The 17,109-nt window shown below is 36.5% G+C and overlaps 1 protein-coding gene and 1 long non-coding RNA gene across 2 annotated transcripts in view; both read right to left on the reverse strand.

Annotated features, from left to right (window-relative positions):
• Positions 1-17,109, reverse strand: part of TMEM47 (transmembrane protein 47) — a 262,209-nt gene that overhangs the window by 102,241 nt on the left and 142,859 nt on the right. The gene's annotated exons all lie outside the window — the stretch shown is intronic.
• The window catches only part of LOC119714401 (uncharacterized), a 69,250-nt gene continuing 55,862 nt past the window's right edge, over positions 3,722-17,109 (reverse strand). Inside the window, exon 3 of the long non-coding RNA XR_011804861.1 lies at positions 3,722-4,319. This is a non-coding gene — a long non-coding RNA (uncharacterized lncRNA). The remainder of the gene's footprint in view (positions 4,320-17,109) is intronic.

Here is a 17,109-nt window from a genome sequence, read left to right on the forward strand (position 1 = left end):
ACTGTTTTAGTCATAGAAATGCAGTCCTTGGTTGAACACAGCATTCTGTCCACTGAAGAAATTAAAAACTTTTTTTTTTTTTTTTTATCCCCAGAGCTTTTTGTTTAATTTCCCCCTGTTTCTTTCCTGAGGGAAACATAATTTTCTTAATGACAGTATAGAATTTTTAAAACACTTACAGAGCAGTGCTGTGAATGAGGGTAATGGTTTCTTGCCACAGCCCCAATAGATGTTAGGGTAGGTGGGATACTGCTCTACTGGGTATCTGTAATGGTATGTTATTTATTTATTTATTTATTTATTTTTAAATATGTGAATCAAAGAGAGCATTTCTTACCTTTTTGATGTCAAGGAACAAAAATGATTTTAAGGCAATTATTTTGCTAGAAGTGATTTTGACGTTTGTATTGAATTTTCTATTTTCATACTCAAGAGAACTCTCTTTTTGCTTGCACCTTTCAGTCTTTGCTTATGTAGAATTGATATAGTAGCAGTTTTTAGAAAGGCTGAAACAAGGTATAGTAGACAAATATCTAACTTATGAACTAATAAACACCCCAGCTCACTAAAATTTAAGGCATTCCTGCATGTTGACTGATTCAACCATTTATTTATTTATTTAAAGGACAGTGGATATTATGAAAATAAGGACAGTGGATATTATGAAAATAAGGACAGTAGATATTATGAAAATTTTCATACGTTTCCACCTGCTTGAATATCCTCCATGAACTGCGAAGTCTTACAGGCCTGAGGCAGCCCAGGATCCAAGTGGGGGAAAAATCTCTCATATATTAATTCCAGCCTTTTAAGTTCTACTCTCTGCTAAGGTCTTAAGAAGATTTATATAAAGTCTAGAAGTTGTTCCCAGTTTGGGTCCTTGGAAGCATACTTTAGTTTTAAAGCTGCTCATTTTTTGGGTTATCATCTGGGTTGCAAGGTAAAATAAACTCCTGCTTCTGCGTTTCTCTCAAAATTATACCCAGCTTTGCAGTCTTGTTCAGAGTCATCAGCCTCATTTCTTGACAAACTTTAGCCTTCTATTCTCTCCAGCTAATCTCCTGTCTTTCTGCATTCACATATCCCTAATGCTCTTAGGAACCTTTCACAAGTACACAAATCTCACAGAGGCAGAAGTAGCCCATAGTGAGGATCCTGTTTTCATATTCATCCTCCATGCTGAAAGTGGCAAACTCTTGAGCTAACATTACACTGACATAGCTGTTAGGAGTCTTTGAATGGAATTTTCTCTTGTAAAAAGTTTTTTTAAGAAAAAGTTTTAATACGAATGTAGTTGAGAACAATTTAAAACAAAAACTGGGAGAAACAGACATCAAAGGATAGTCTTTGAGCCACTGCTTTGCATTTTTCATTCCCTCCACGTTTCCAGTAGCCTATTACAAAGGATTATTTTGGAAAGGTTATTGTTTATCAGCTATTTTAAAAACACATTTCCTTTCCTTCACTTGCTCTTTTTTTTTTTTTTTTTTCCTTCCCAGCTTACAAAGTACCAACACTTCAAACTTCCAGCTGGATATCCTGTGCACTTAATGAGAGCAATAAAATGACCTTACATGGAAGTCTGTGTCACCATATCATTAGTCTTACTGTTGTTACTACAAGGCATTCTAGTTTTTACATACTTACAAACTTGTGAGCGCTAACACCATCATCTCTGGATTCCGTAGACATTCTGGATTCAAAAAACACTTCAACAAATTGCTTTTTAGGGAGTTACCAGGGGGTGCTTCCTCCTGTGATAAAAAGTGATACCAATAGAATCATGGAATGGCTTGGGTTGGAAGGGACCTTAAAGATCACCTAGTTCCAACCTCCTACCATGGACAGGGACACCTTCCACTAGATCAGGTTGCTCAGGGACTCGTCCAACCTGGCCTTGAACACCACCAGGGATGGGGCATCCACAGCTTCTCTGGGCAACCTGTTCCAGTGCCTCACCATTGTCTAAGTGGAGAATTTCCTCTAACATTTAATCCATATCTCCTCTCTTTTATTTTAAAACCATTCTCCCATGTCCTATCATTATCTGCCTGAGTAAAAAGTTGCTTTCCAAACTGTCAAAGCAGTCAAAGCATTTCCATGTCTGAAGAGGTCATGAAACTGAGACAAGTGCAGATGTGACAACCACCATATTGCCAGATACTGGGAACAGAGCCAGGGTACTCTCAAGCTAAAGGCAAAAATTTCCACAGCTTTTACTACAGTGTAAAGTTGCATATGCAGGATGGTGGCAGAATTAAGTCCCTCTGGGGTTCCAAAACTGGGTTCCAAAGTGAGTATATAACAGTCAATTTAAGAGATGAAAAATCTCATCCCATGTGTTAGATAATCTATTACTAGCTGCGGATATTGTATGAGCGTGCCACAAGATGTCATGCATTATATCAGCATGAACAGACTCAGAACCTCTAAAATTTTTCAGCTCCAAGTGCTCAGCAATTCAGAAAAAATCATATTTCATTTTAATAAAATGCATACATTTGGACAAGCACATATATTTTCTCCTTTTGTCATAAAAAATGAACTAGCCATTTTCTTTCAAGTGGGTTTTAATTTGCTTCTTTCTCCTGCTGGAAAAAACAAACAAACAAACAAACAAAAAAAGCAACTTGGTCTCTCTTCTAGAATACCTCTTTCCTCTATTTTTCTGGTTGAACTCAGAAGGGTCCTATGACTTTCCTATACCATGTCGTATTCCTCATCATTCTCTTTAAATCCACAAGGTAATACAACAGTTTTATTCTTAAGATAAACAAGCAATATTAGAAAGAACCTTTCTGTAGTCATTTGAATGCTAATTTTTATGCCCAGCTATTGCTAGCTTCCTGAAAGCCAAATGATAAAATCTATACCACTAAAAATCAAAAACATATTATAAAGTGTCAGCAGAATACTATCAAAGCAATATGCTTTCAGTAGTCTGGAATCCTGAAGGAAAAATAAATAATTAAATAAATAAAATATGTATTGTTCTTTGGAGGTTAATCAGACAAAAACCTTGTAACAACATATATAGAATTCACATCAGTACACAAATATCAAACCCACTGAATGTTTTAATGATGTTCATAGGCCTAGCTGGGTAGCTGACTCTCCCATTTGCATTTAAGTTTTCTCATTTGTTTGGAAAAATGAAAAATACTGCATTAACTCCAAGCCTGACTGAGCAGAAATATGTACCCTAAACGCATTGTGTGGCACTTAGGCAGCTATGTTGTAAACAGAAGAAAATGAAGTAAATTAGATGACTTGAGGTGGTAGGAGTTTACAAATTTCACATGCAAGATTCTTTTACACTCTACAAGGGAAATATACCATGCTTTGTTGTACAGTATACCACTATTATATATCTGTGTGTATTTCACATTTTCAGTACAAAGTTAAAGCAACTTTCAGTTTGATTCCACTTAAAACAACCAACACGGATCCAGAGAATATCCAAAAATAAATACGAATTTTAACTGTGACACACTGGTGAACTGAGGTCCACACATATACAGTGGTACCCTGTGAGAGGTAAATTGAAGAAACAGCAACTACTGCAATCTCTGAAGTTCCTATTTGGTCGACATCTATATATAGCAGATGATCCATAACAACCTGTCATTTATCAATAGCAACATCCTTCACCTTTGCCTCCAGAAAAAGAACCATACTTGGTTAGTTTACATAATCCAAGGAAAAAGACTGCTCGTACCACTTTTGGCGTGACTGATGGTGGACACTTTGTCACATACCTGTCCATGTTAGAAACTTTGGAAAGAAGTCTCTAACCTTCCAAAGGCTTCTAAGCCTTCCCAAGTTTTTTGCACTGTGGTAAGGTGATAATGGGTGGAAAATTAAAACGGTATTAAACCTGGGTGCAATGACTTAAAGCACCTTCTATGCTGTTGCTGTGGGTTGCTGGTTAGCAGCTAAGCCCCCTGCACAACTGCTCACTCACTACCCCCAAGTGGAATGGGGGAGAGAATCAGAAAAGTTAAACAGAAAAACTCAGGGTTGAGATAAAAACAATTTAATAGGTAAAGCAAAAACTGCGAACAAGAAAAGGAAAAAGCAAAACAAGGAATTCATTCATTACTTCCATAGGTAGATGCTCATCCATTTCCAGGAAAACATGGTTCATCACACGTACCAGTTTCTTGGGAGGACAAACTCCAGATATTTCCCTTACCTCCTCTGCACAGTTGTATTGCTGAGCATGATGCCATACAGTATGGGATATCCCTTTGTTCAGTTTGGGTCAGCTGTCCTGGCTGTGTCCCCTCCCAGGTTCTTGTGCGCCCCCAGCCTTCCTGCTGGTGGGACAGTTAGAGAAACATAAAAATCTTGACTGTGCAAGCACTGCTCAGCCACAACTAAAACACTCTGTGTTCTTGACACTGTTTTTGTCACAAATCCAAAACATAGTACCATCTAAGCTTCTATGAAAAAAAAAATAAATCTATCCCAGACAAAACCAATGAAGACGTGGAAAGGATCTTGAGATTTGCCAGATCGGAAGGTATAAAATAATTATTTGGATTTTGATAAGTACATGTTCACCAAATTGGAACTCCCAATATGGATTGTTTTAGAAAAAAAATAAAAAAATTAAAAAAATGAAGGAGGGAAAGCACAAACAGACAGACAAAGATAGCAAAAAATCAATTCCCAGGAAAGAAGAGTAAGGTCATTCAGAAGGAAACCTGTTATAGCAATAAATCCCCCCAGAATATATGGGAAATAAGGATGGTGAAAAGCAGTGTCTCTCCCCCTGCAGTGGCAGTCTGTGCTATCTCACCACTGAGTCAGATCAACTCAGGAAAGCATAGCACATTACCCACCTTTCTCTGAATGGTGAGTGAGACATCTGCCACAGCAGGATACTTACATAAACTCCCTGTAGCATAATGTAGTTCCACTCATGTTTCTAAATACTGTCTTTTGTACAAATCAAACTAAGAATCTAGGTTCTTGTGCACCCCCAACTTGTAGTTTGTACAAATCAAACTAAGAATCTAGTCATAGGATAAAAAAAAAATCCTCAGCTGTGTGTTTGTGTGTGTTTCTGAGTGTTTGCATGGTCTTTCTAGTGACTGGAACAGTAGCCAGTTTTTGGAGTCTGTTTACAGACATGAAAGACTTCCATTTGACTTCAATAGCCTGTAGGGAATCATTGCTATATCTCTAATGAGTTATATTTCAATCTAAGTCTACTCGAAGAAAACTCATTTCCTGACAGGACGTTCCAATTAGCTATATCTTTGTATAGTCAAATATGTATCCTATGTAATGATTTCATCTAAGCATCTGGTTATTTCTTTTTGTTTATTTGTTTGTCATTTGGTTAATTAATTAATTAATTTATTTATTTATTGTGTTGGGTCTGTCTGGGATGGAGTCACCTTTCCCTGCAGCAGCCCACACAGTGCTGTGCTCTGCACTCGTAGCTGGAACAGCACTGGTATCACTCCAGTGTTGTGTCTATTGCTGCATAGTGCTGGCACAGCATCAGGACTCCTTCCAAGCCCCCAAGAGCCAGCAGGCTAGGAGTGGGCAAGTGATGGGGAGGGGATATCCCATCCAGGGATTTAGGCCAGAGCAGCTGACCTAAACCAACCAAAGGGATATTCCATAACACCTGATGTCACACTCAGCAATAAAAAGGGGGGCTCTTGTGGGGGAGGGGGCTGTTCCTCCTGAACAACCACCACATGTTTTGAGGCCCTGCTTCCCAGGACGTGGCCAAACATCGCTCGTTGATGGGAAGTAGAGAATATTTTTTTTTTTTCTCCCTTATCTCTGTGCTTCTGCGCAGACTTATTGTTTCTTTTGTTTCTTTCCTTCCCATTCCCTTTCCCTTTAATTAAACCTTTCTCATCTCAAACCTCAAAAAACCTCTGTGTTGTATTTTCTCCCCCTTCCTCTTTGAGGAGAGGGGGAGTGAGAGAGAGCAGTTGTGGTGGAGCCCGGCTGCCCACCTGAGTAAAACTGCCACATTTATTTATTTATTTATTTATTTATTTTGCTGGAAAAGAGAGGGAATGTCTTTTTGAACTGTGAGATTTATTTTAACATGTGAATACTTTGCCATTCTGTCTGCAGTCTGATTGCCACCAGTGCTAAGCAGTGAGCACTGGTGTCAACTGCATCACCCTTCATCATGTTTCAGGAGAGGATTATCACTCAGGTGCACTCACTAAGGTCCCTTTGGAGTTGATGATATGTATGGTCAAACTTAATGAGTCAATCAGAGTATCTGAGCAGGCAGCACAAATCAGAGACCCAGGGATTTGACTGGTCTTGCTATAATTTGGTTGAGAATAACCTCTGATGCAAAGTAATTAATTTTCATACTGCTGTAATACCTGTCAGCTTTCTCCTGTTTTCTCCCCAAATGGCTAGACTTAAAGAGAAAAATGGCACTTTATAAAGTGCCAAGCAGTTGTTTATAGAAAACAGTTTCTACAGAAACATTGCAACTTTCCTCTGATTTTCTTTGTGTTTGGATAAAGAAGAACAAACACCTGGTTGGGCAATCTTTTGTCATGAAGAAAGACCTGATAACTCAGTACAGAAAGTAGTGGAGGCAATCAAGTATTGGTTTGAAAACAGTATTCTGAACATATGAAATTAATCACTACTACCCACCGACAGTGAAGCATGTTTCAGACTTGCTCTTGTTTCTTCAGTGCTTATTTTCATCTCTAACAAGTACTAAACTTTTGATCTGTCATTTTAAAGAAAGATTTACTAAAAAAAAAAATACACCTTCAAGAAGCTATCAATAATGATTTACCTCTTTATCTAGCTGTCTACATTTTACAAAGATTTTCACACTTTCATCTTTGGAGGCAAAAATGAAAGTTAATTTACTGTCTGAATAAATTTAGAAGGTTTCATCTTTAATGATATCTTAAATAATGCTGTACTTAAAGGTTTTGTGGCAAGCTAACCTAGCCTTTAACAAGAGAAATCCTGACCACAGAGCTACACATAAAACATAAGATTGACTTTACATGCTTTTTGTCCTGGGAGAAATACAGTCTTTGTTACCAACTACTATGATAATATGTTGCAATTGAAAGGCTAGTGAGACAAAAAAGACAAGTCTTACTATTTGGCTGAATTTGTTGGTCACTGTTTTGAGTTACTTTATGTATATGAAAGAAGAACTGAAAGCCCTCTTGGTTGACACCTTGATGATGGCTATGACAGAAAGCTGCCTTATAATTGGGCATCTTGAAGCTGTTCCTCATCTATGAAATTTATTGAATTTCCAAAGGAAAGGAAAAGAAAAGAAAAAAGAAAAAGCATACTCTTAATATATTGTTAAAAAATGTGAGGGCAGTACTTCGAATTCATTGCAGATAAGCATCAGCCTGCAGAGACAGAACCAGAAATAGCACTATGAAAGACATAGTACAGTCATGAAGCTCCGGAAAAAGCACCATTAATCTTAGAAAGATAATTGTAAAAGAATATTTTTACTATAACGGTGATAGCTTCTTCTGGGGAAAAGACAAACTTCTGGTATTGCTTCTTCTTCCTCCTTTCTAATTTCTACAGTGAAGTGGAGAAAAGTGGTTATATACGTGTATATATGTTCCCTGCAATGGATAAGAGGATCTTCACCAAATTGTCTGCATAATGGAAACTGCATAAGTCCTGAATTTTGGTTAATGGTTTGAGTCAGAAGAGGTAGAGCTAGATATATTCAGATCCTGCATTCTTGCTGTAACATAGAGACAGATGGCCAGAATACACTATCTAGGGTAATGACATGCTGTTTCCTTCCTCCTAATTAATTGTGAGGAGAAAGCTATGCATTCAGCAGCAAATTTGTTACACAGCATTTATTTTTTATTTGTTTTAGAACAAATTATAGAAAGTGTGAAGCTCCTGTGAAAGGGAACGTCCAAGGAATTATTAACAAACACGAAACTTATTTTTCAGCAACACTGAGCCAATACATCCAGGAACCGGAGTTTCTACCTCTTTCATGTTTCCCCCTCTCTTAATGAACCTTAGTGAGAAAAAATGAATGTGAGGGCTTCTGAGCTTCATACCTAGGCCAGAATGAAAAAGGAATCATTTTCACTGTGGAAATTCAGAGATTCTTAGTGACAGCTGATTTTGGAGGATGCTTGAGTACACCGTGGCCTCTCAGACTGTGGGACTGGGCTGCACGCATGGAGGGTAGTTGCTTCAGTTAAGAACAAGCTGCTGAGAACTGCCTGCAGGAAGCCATTTAAGGCAGAGGAGAGTCTCACGCTTGATTCAGGGGGTGACCTCCTTCCTTCACCATGCTTCTTCTCAGGTTTCAATTTAGACATCCAAAGCTCCAATAAACATTAAGTCTATCTAACACTGAGATGCCAAGTAAGATCTGCCCAAGGATGTTTTTAACATTTGGCCACCAAATGCTCCCTGAGCCATTTCAAAACTGTGTACAATTTGTCCCTAGGTCAAGTGATTTTTAATGCTGATGAAACACGTATGTTTTCCCCATCTTATGCTTCAAAGTTGGTTGCTACATAAAGTGCCTACACATTGATTTAAGTTTCTAAATTCTAAGTAATTTCCAATATATTAAAATGCATTTTCCTTCATTGCCTTTGCTTATTTTTTTGTGAAATGCCATCTGAAATATCTTTCTTTGGCTTCTATCCCTTTCATAATGACACCTTTGTTTGATAGGACATTACAGGATGTCAAAAAAAATCAGCAATGAAAATGAGTGAGCTGCAGCTGATGTACTTATTTCTTAATTGATACATGCTGGACACATAATCCTCAGCTCTTGATTAAATTCTTCTCTTCACGCTCTACTTGCACTGCCTTTCTGGTTAGAATAAACTTTGTTTGCTTATTTTTGCTTTAAAATAAGCAGGTTATAATAGGTTATACTTTTTTGATCAAGGAAATTAGGTATAATTTTTCTTAAAAATGAAAACATACATTTTGCAACATACTTGCAACATATACACCAACCTATACTCAATGGATTATATTGAGCATATAATAAGTATATATATATAATAACTTATATAAGTTCCTTTCTTTTGCATTTCTATTTTTGCATTCTTTTGCAAACGTGTCTGTGTATGTTCTTTACCACTGGATGGTGCTCTCAACATACAATAGATGACCAATCCCTGAAACATACTAATTCCCTAGATAATCACCAGCAAAACTCATTGCAAAAACTAATTTTTATCAGATTACAAAGGAAAATAAATGAAAATTGTGATCCCCTCCCTGCAGCAGCAAGGAAGAGTGTGGAGGGAGTGTTTCATCATATCAGCCTGACAGTCAGTCAATGGAAAAGTGTATTTTGTTGAAAAGTATTCCTTTTTTTCCAACACCCCTCTTTTCTACTTAGAGGACAAGAGATGATCAAGAATATTGTCTTCATTTAAAGCTTGCACAGGCATTTCAAAAACAGCTGGCTTTGATTGCTTTACCTTGCATTCCTTGCTGACATTTTCAGTATAGCAGTGTCTGCTCCTGCAACCTGCAAAGCCGAGCAACTTTCTGCTCTGCTCTGATTGTTTGCAATTTTTAGGGAATTGGGCTATTAGGGGGAAAGGGGGAATAAAAAATGGCAAAAAGCTTTTCCCTTTTGAGAGTGACAGAGACCTGTCTTGTATGAAAATCAGAGGGGTGAAAGTAATAGAAGTCTTACTGTGCAAAGGATTTTTTTTTTCACATTTGTTTTTGCTTTGAGAAAAGCCTCAAGTTTTGAAGTTTTCTGGAGAACCCCTCCTATACTTTTAAAAGGTTAAAATAAATTTGTTTTAAGTTGATCAAACCTAATTTGATTTCCAAGAAACCACTACACTGAGCTTTAACTAATACTGCGTGAAGCAAGTTGAAAGGAAAGGTCATTTTGACTGAAATACTTCTATTGCTATTGTTTTTAAAAGCAATCCAAAACAAATTTGAAGAGCATTAGGAAACATATGGAAGCAGTCATGGAAGAAAGGTTTCGCTGTTGTTGTTTTTTTTGTTTGTTTGTTTTTGTTTGTCTTTTTCAGTTAAAGAAAAGTTAAGAAGTTTAGTATACTTTTTGTTCAAAAGTCTTTATTCTTTTAATGTATCATTTTATATTTACTCTGAGAAGAGTCTACACTAAATTACTCTTTAGATGGTACCAAATATGTAATCTCCTACCATAGATGCTGTTCAGTGTCCGTTTTGTATGTGATAGATTAGGAACGGTAGACTCCAGTATGGCTCTTCCCTTCATTTGTCTTTCATTTACTGTCCAGTCCTGCTCATCTGTGACCATACAAGAGTACTATTGCAAAAGTTATCTTTCTTACCATTTTAAAATTCATTCTTGAACTTCTATTTGCACCTCAGAGACTGTAACACATGTTGTAGAATACAGGATATCTGTTTATATGAGTAAAATTTCTGCCTTGAATCAACAGGGTTAATTATAAATCTTTGTTGACATCAGGTAACAAATCAGATGTAACCGAAGTTTTAAAGCATATTTTTATGTGCATTTAATGACAGGAATGTGACAACTTTCTTTTCGTCTGGTATCTTTATCTCAGTTTTTAGTTATATCACATCAGGGTTTATTTTTTAAAGTTGCCTTTTAATTTCAGCATGACAACATAAGAGTGTTCCATAGAGCATCTCTCAACACTGCTGAATCAGCAAATGCAACACTTGATATGCATGCTGAAGCTTGAGGTTGCATAATAAACACAAGTGCTTCATGCCCTAAAAAAGTAATCACTGGGAAGACAGCACATAAACTGCAAGCTAAAAGCAGATTTCCTTTTTGGTTGTCTTCCCTAAATAGGCATCAAACAATAGCATGGAATATAGTGTATTAAAATGTATATTACTTTAAGTCTAGATTTAGATTTATTTTCTAGGGTGTAATATTTACAATTGGGCTTACAGTGTGATGTTTTTTTTTTCCTTCCACGTGATTTAACACAGCAGACTATATTAAAAATACCTACATTTTCCTCTTTATTAAGAATATCTTTCTCTTTCAAATGGAAAATCTTTTCCTTAACAACATTTTCATTCCAGAGAAATTATTCACCCCTGGGACAAGTAGCAAGTAAGTCCTTTAAAAAAAAATAAAAAAAAATTGAAAATGATATGAGGTTGAAGTGAGACACAAGTGATTCACAGTCCTATTTCTGGTCTTCACGGCAGTGTGAGTTTCTTCCTTAACAGTGCTACAGAGAGCTTATCTGTTCTTGCTGGAAGTCACATGCACGCAGCATGCACTCTCTTTTGAGCACTCTCTGGGAGAACTATAACACTGAGTTACATTGTGTGGGGATTATTAATCAGAATATGTCTGACTGAAATAAATCTTTTTAACTGTAACCCATCAAGCCACTAATATCTGAATACTGGCCATCTCATTTTATTTCCTTATTCTCCTTATCAGTATCTCCACAGCCAGCTGTACATAGAGCTCACACTCTTGAAGCTTTTCTCTCCAAGAATCAGTCTGTGCACCTCTCTGTTCCTTGTCTGATAAATTCCCATTCCCCGCTGGTAGGAGTGACATAATACTCGCCTCTTCTCTGATGTCCTTTGGATGTTAAGAGATTGTAGTTGGTGGACCAGGAGCCCTTAATAACTGTGCAAGTGATCTACACACAGAACATAAATATGTGCATATTTCTTCCTAATGGGTGATTCTGCCAGTCTACTGCACTTCACAAGAAGTATTTTATTGATAAGAGTTGAGAAGAGGAAAAAAAATATCTGTCAAACAACTCTGGAGCTGGCCAATAGGAAATAAAGGCAACAAACAGGTATCAGCAGCATTGCTAGAGAGGAAAACAGAGGTCGCAAACATTTTGAAAAAGCTGTGTTTTTTCCTCTTGTGTTCACTTGACTGTACCGACAAATGCTATTCAATGACTAAGTGTTAGTTCTTTTCCTGGGTAAACTATTGCACAGGAACTAGGAGGTTGGAAATAGAGATTGCCTGACAACTGCAAGCTCTCTTGTAACAGCTGCAGTACAGAGAGGACAAATTCTTTTTCACTAGTAAATAAATAAATAAATGAAAGTTCAGTAGAAATTAGGAATATAATTGTAGAGCTGTCCACTTCTTCACATCTGCCATAACAAAACACCCACCAGAGTGTAATTTGAACTGAGACATGAACATTGGTCCTTGCTGACAATGTTGTGTACTCTGTAGCTTTGTGTCACACAGCACACTGTGACTTTATCCACAGTAGAATCACACCAATCCTAACACACACCTGGGGAAACACATCCTCCCCTTTCATTCCTCAGTTTCCCTGATTCATCCTCTGCCAACTCTCCGTATGTATTCAGTGTGATTTATATTAGTCTTCAGCATGGAGTGGGTATCTACCACACATCCCAAAATGTAACGGCAATTGACACCGCTGTTTTCAAAGCAGGAGCTTACACTGTTTAATCATTGGGCCTATTCTTTTAAAATAAATGTGGATATTGCAGGATTATTTCCATTGTAATCAGCTCACTTTTACCTCAGTCTACCTCAGAAACTGTTACTTAGTTATTTGACTTAATGAATCCCCAAAATGTACTATTTTGAGTGTGAAGCTTGTGGACTGTCATAATTATTATGGTCTCAGTATAACTGTGTGTCCAATTAGTCACTGAAAATCTATCTACATAAACGTTTGAAGAGATACTTCCAGTGGGCTTGAAGGAAAAGGATTAGCCAGCTTTTCTCAATCTGAAACTCCTTGAACAGGCTAATTACTTCAGTGTCTCATCTCAGTCAAAAGCCAGTAATGAGTTCTCTCATTTATATGTTTGTGCCACTTTTTGTGAACTACGTGATTCAGGCTTTTACTCTGAATACTGAATCTTGAGATCCTTCACACTGAAAAATGGTGACCAAAGAGGGAGGAGGAGTGGTGGCTTTTCTCTCTCACTGTAACAGGGAGTGAAGTGCAGGAGAAACACAAGATAGTATAGTAGGGAAATACAGATATTATCAAAGCAAAAGAACACCTCTGATTTATTTATTTATTTATTTACTTTTAATTAAGAAGTATGATGACTTCTTTTGATGATATCTCCACCATGACAAAAATAAACGCATTTTGAGGAGAAAGATTAGATCCATCTATAAAAGCTCCACCATGGAGAGATGTTCTATAGAAGGTGCCAAAAGGGTGTAAGCTATATGCAAAGATTTAGTACCTTTAGTACCTTGTGTGCCTAACATGTAAATTACCTTAAAAAGGAGAGGGATATTTCCAGTTAACTTAATTCTCAATGGAATTAGATAACACATTTTCACATTTTATAAGTTTATATACTTATAGGTTTTATAAGTATAGAACTCTGCTGTCTGTTTTGGATGTTGTGAATAAATTATGCTGCTTGCATTTAAATTTAGTCTGGCTTGAGATAAGAGAAATTTCAGTGTAACCGGATAGCAGCAAGACACCCACTGTCCAAAACGTCATTAAACCAGGCACTGAGATGCCGGAAAGTATTCTGGTTCCTCAGCACATTCGCAGAGTATTCAAGAGTCACATAATCAATTCCTATAGAAGCTGCATGGGGCAGGAAGAATGATCATTTTACAATGGTCAAGAGAAGAAGGAGAAAAGTACTACAGCTTTTGGTGGTAACTGAGAAGGTCCTCTGGGACTCAGTGAGATGCTGAGGAGCATGTTATAAGCAACCTTCCCCAGGGAGCATGCATCACTGCATTCCTTTCTGTTCATCATCATGCCAAGAACAGCACTCAAAATCAAAAGGAGACCATGATGTCTTTTGATAAGAATTTACAAAGGAAGGAACATTAAAAATGGCTGCCAAAACACAGAAAATTTTGTGCGTAACACCAAAGAATTTGTGAGATTCTTGTGGCAGAAAGGATGGGAAAAAAAATTGTAACAAAGAAACAAAAGAAAAGAAACACCTCTTGATTTTACCAACTAAAAATGTTGCCAGTTCTCACTGCTGCAACACCAGGTCTCAACAGTTTATAACTGAGCTACTGTTTAAGCCTGCAGTATACTGATACACCTAAGAGGAACCTTCTGACCTTATTAGCATATAACAGCTCCAAAAAGAGCTCTTTTGTTTTCATATCGTAGCCACTGACTAACTGGAAACAGAAGACTGGAAAAGCAGAATAGATACAACCTGCAATTTTTGCCTTCACAAAAATGATATAAAAACTTCTGAATTCTCACATTTTATATTCTTTTAACCATTATGGGACAACTACTGTACAATCAGATTACTTTTATTTGCTCTATAGTGCATATTTACATGGCAGTAAAGAATATTTGACAACAGATGAACTAACACATGCGGAAAACTTTGGCAGCTGAAGGGCAAATAATTCATTAACGAAGATGAATGGAACATTTTTACTATTGTTGTTGTTGTTGCCAAATAATGCCAGCTGTTCTTGACAAAACTGTTTGTGAAATTGGAGATTATTTTTTTTTCTTTACTAATTATATTTGTGTCTCTGTGTGTAATTCTTTTAATGTGAAAGTTGATGATAAGCCAAAATAAACTGTTCCCGTAAAAAGGAGAAAATTGAGGTGCAAATGATTTCCAATGGCTCATAAGAATTATATTTTTGTGATGTTATATATATAATATATATGGTACTTATAAGCCAAAATTCATTTAATTCTGTTAAGTACTGCCAGTAAAAACAGTTTCTCTCTTCTGTGATTTTCTACATTGTAAAAAGTAAAAAGCATTCTCAATCCAGTAAAAGTTAGATGGTTCACAGTATAACACCTCTTTCAGTATTGTCTTCAGATGCTAGGATCATTTTGGTAATGTCAGAGTGCATCTGATCATGCATTTTGTGCAGTTGGAGGGAAATAAGCAAAAGCTTTACCAGGATTTAGAAGTACCAGTTCTCTCATGCTGTAGCTAAGGCATTGAAAGCTGTCACTAGAAATGCTAAAGATGCAAGTATTATCTTGAAGAATTTATCTGTCACACATTGACCTCAGAGCTGAATGTAATTTCATCTGTATGAAGACTGTGAAGGAATTTGGAGAAACACTCACTCACTCAGAAATAATAGGTTCACTTGAGGTTTCTAGAGGCTTTGCTTATATTAGTATGCTGGTGCACCACATGACATGTTGCTGGTGTTTAGTCCTTTGGCTGTCTGGACTGGGCACATGCTGAAATGTGCCTGTTCCTGTCCAGGAAGCACGAATTTCTGCTCTACAGGGGTTAGTTACCTTAATGTTATATCTACACAAGTAAGCTAGTGAGGTGAGTGGTAAACCCAGTTACTTAGCTCCATGACAAGGAACTTATCTTTTCCAGGAGAAGGAAAGAAGTCAGGGAACAAGGTAAACAATGATAATTCAGTGGTTTCTAATTTTGTTTTCATTCACTAAATATATTAAATAATTCTTTCCAACATTATCTCAAAACAGCTGTGTTCAGGTATCTGATTTTACGCAAAAACCTTATGCACATATGTGAAAGAAAACAACACCTTCATTTCAAGTCTCTGCTTATTGGACTCAGAACCAAACATTAAATCTCAGGTTAGTCTCAATCTATGCGACCTGTAGTTTGACCCTATACCCTCAGTACAGGAAGGTGTGACTATAACCTTACAGTGAATAACTAATAACTACATTGCTAACCTGTCACTAGACAGGTCAACAGGACTTCAGGATAGTCTATATGTACTAATTCCTAAAACAGGCTCTAATCTCAGTATCTCTTGATGCTGTAGGATTGATTAAAAATAATAATAATAATAAAGACAAATATTACCTAGGTTCTGTTGAACAGAAATTAGTAAGTATGTTTTTTTCCCTTTACTCACTCCTTTCTGTCTTGTAAGATGAGAAATACAGAAATATTCACTTTCAATGTAAAGGTATATTGATTTACTCTAAATATCTTAGTCTAAACATCATCTGTTCAAAATTCCTAATAATGACTACAGTTTAACCAGTAATGGACAATCCTCTGAAGGACCGTATTTTCCTTTATGTATGGTTTAAGTTACACCTACTTCATCCCTTACAAAACATCCTTCTCATTTCATCATCTTGCACCAGAGATGCCTCATTATGCACCATTCTGCTTCATTACAGCATTTTCAATGGAACATAAGAACATAAGCTACCACCTTGTCTTCATTTTTTTTTTTTTTTTTTTTTTTTTTTTTTGTCTGAGTTCTTTCTCCAAGGCTAAGCAGTAAATGAAGTTTGTTGTTTTTAGAAAACAAGCTTTCTTCATGAAGGAAAGTTTATCTTATTTTCATGCCTGCAGAATTCAGCCCAGCTTTGTTAAATGTCATGTTTTTATCCTCTCCCCAGGAGTGTAAAGTGAGAACACTGGGACTATTGACTTAGGTGAAGATTTTGGTATGGGAAACTGGGAACAGGTGGATATATTTACTCTAGGATGTGTAATTAAAAGTGGCTTGTTTGATTGCTTCATATTAATATAAACCAATTTTACGTGAAAGAAGTTACTTGACAGCTAGACTGCTTTCCTGGATATATAACCAGATGAGGTAGTGGCAACCCAGAACTTGCTTCTGACCCTCTAGTAAGATCAATTACTTTCTGTTTTCCTTTTGTAAAACACCTGCAGCACTACAATATAAATAAGTTGTGTAATCAGCATAGTTAATCCTCACATGAATTAGAACATTGTAATGAGAAATGTTTTCTTGGTGACAAAACTTCTTTGAGAAGATTATGTCTCCAGCCACATGTTCCCATCACTGGACCTGCACATTGACCTGCATCATGGCAGCTTGAGTAAAATGATCCAACCATTTGTTGATGGTTCTTTTTATTATTTTACTATTTTACTACTTTATTTATTTTACTATTGCTTAACTGTACTATATCTACATTAAAAGCCCATACAGTCACAAATGCTATACTGTACAATACAAATACGATAGTGTCTTTAGATTTATGTAATTTACATATATATATATATATATATATATATATATTTTTTTTTTTTCCCTTAGAGCTGAGAATGTATTAAAACTCTTCAGTAGCCTATTTCAAATGGCTTCTATATGTTGTCTCAAAACAGGTTTCTTAGACTTTTGGCTTGTGTATCTTTTAA

Source organism: Anas platyrhynchos, chromosome 1, assembly GCF_047663525.1.
Source record: "Anas platyrhynchos isolate ZD024472 breed Pekin duck chromosome 1, IASCAAS_PekinDuck_T2T, whole genome shotgun sequence".
Taxonomy (NCBI): Eukaryota; Metazoa; Chordata; class Aves; order Anseriformes; family Anatidae; genus Anas; species Anas platyrhynchos.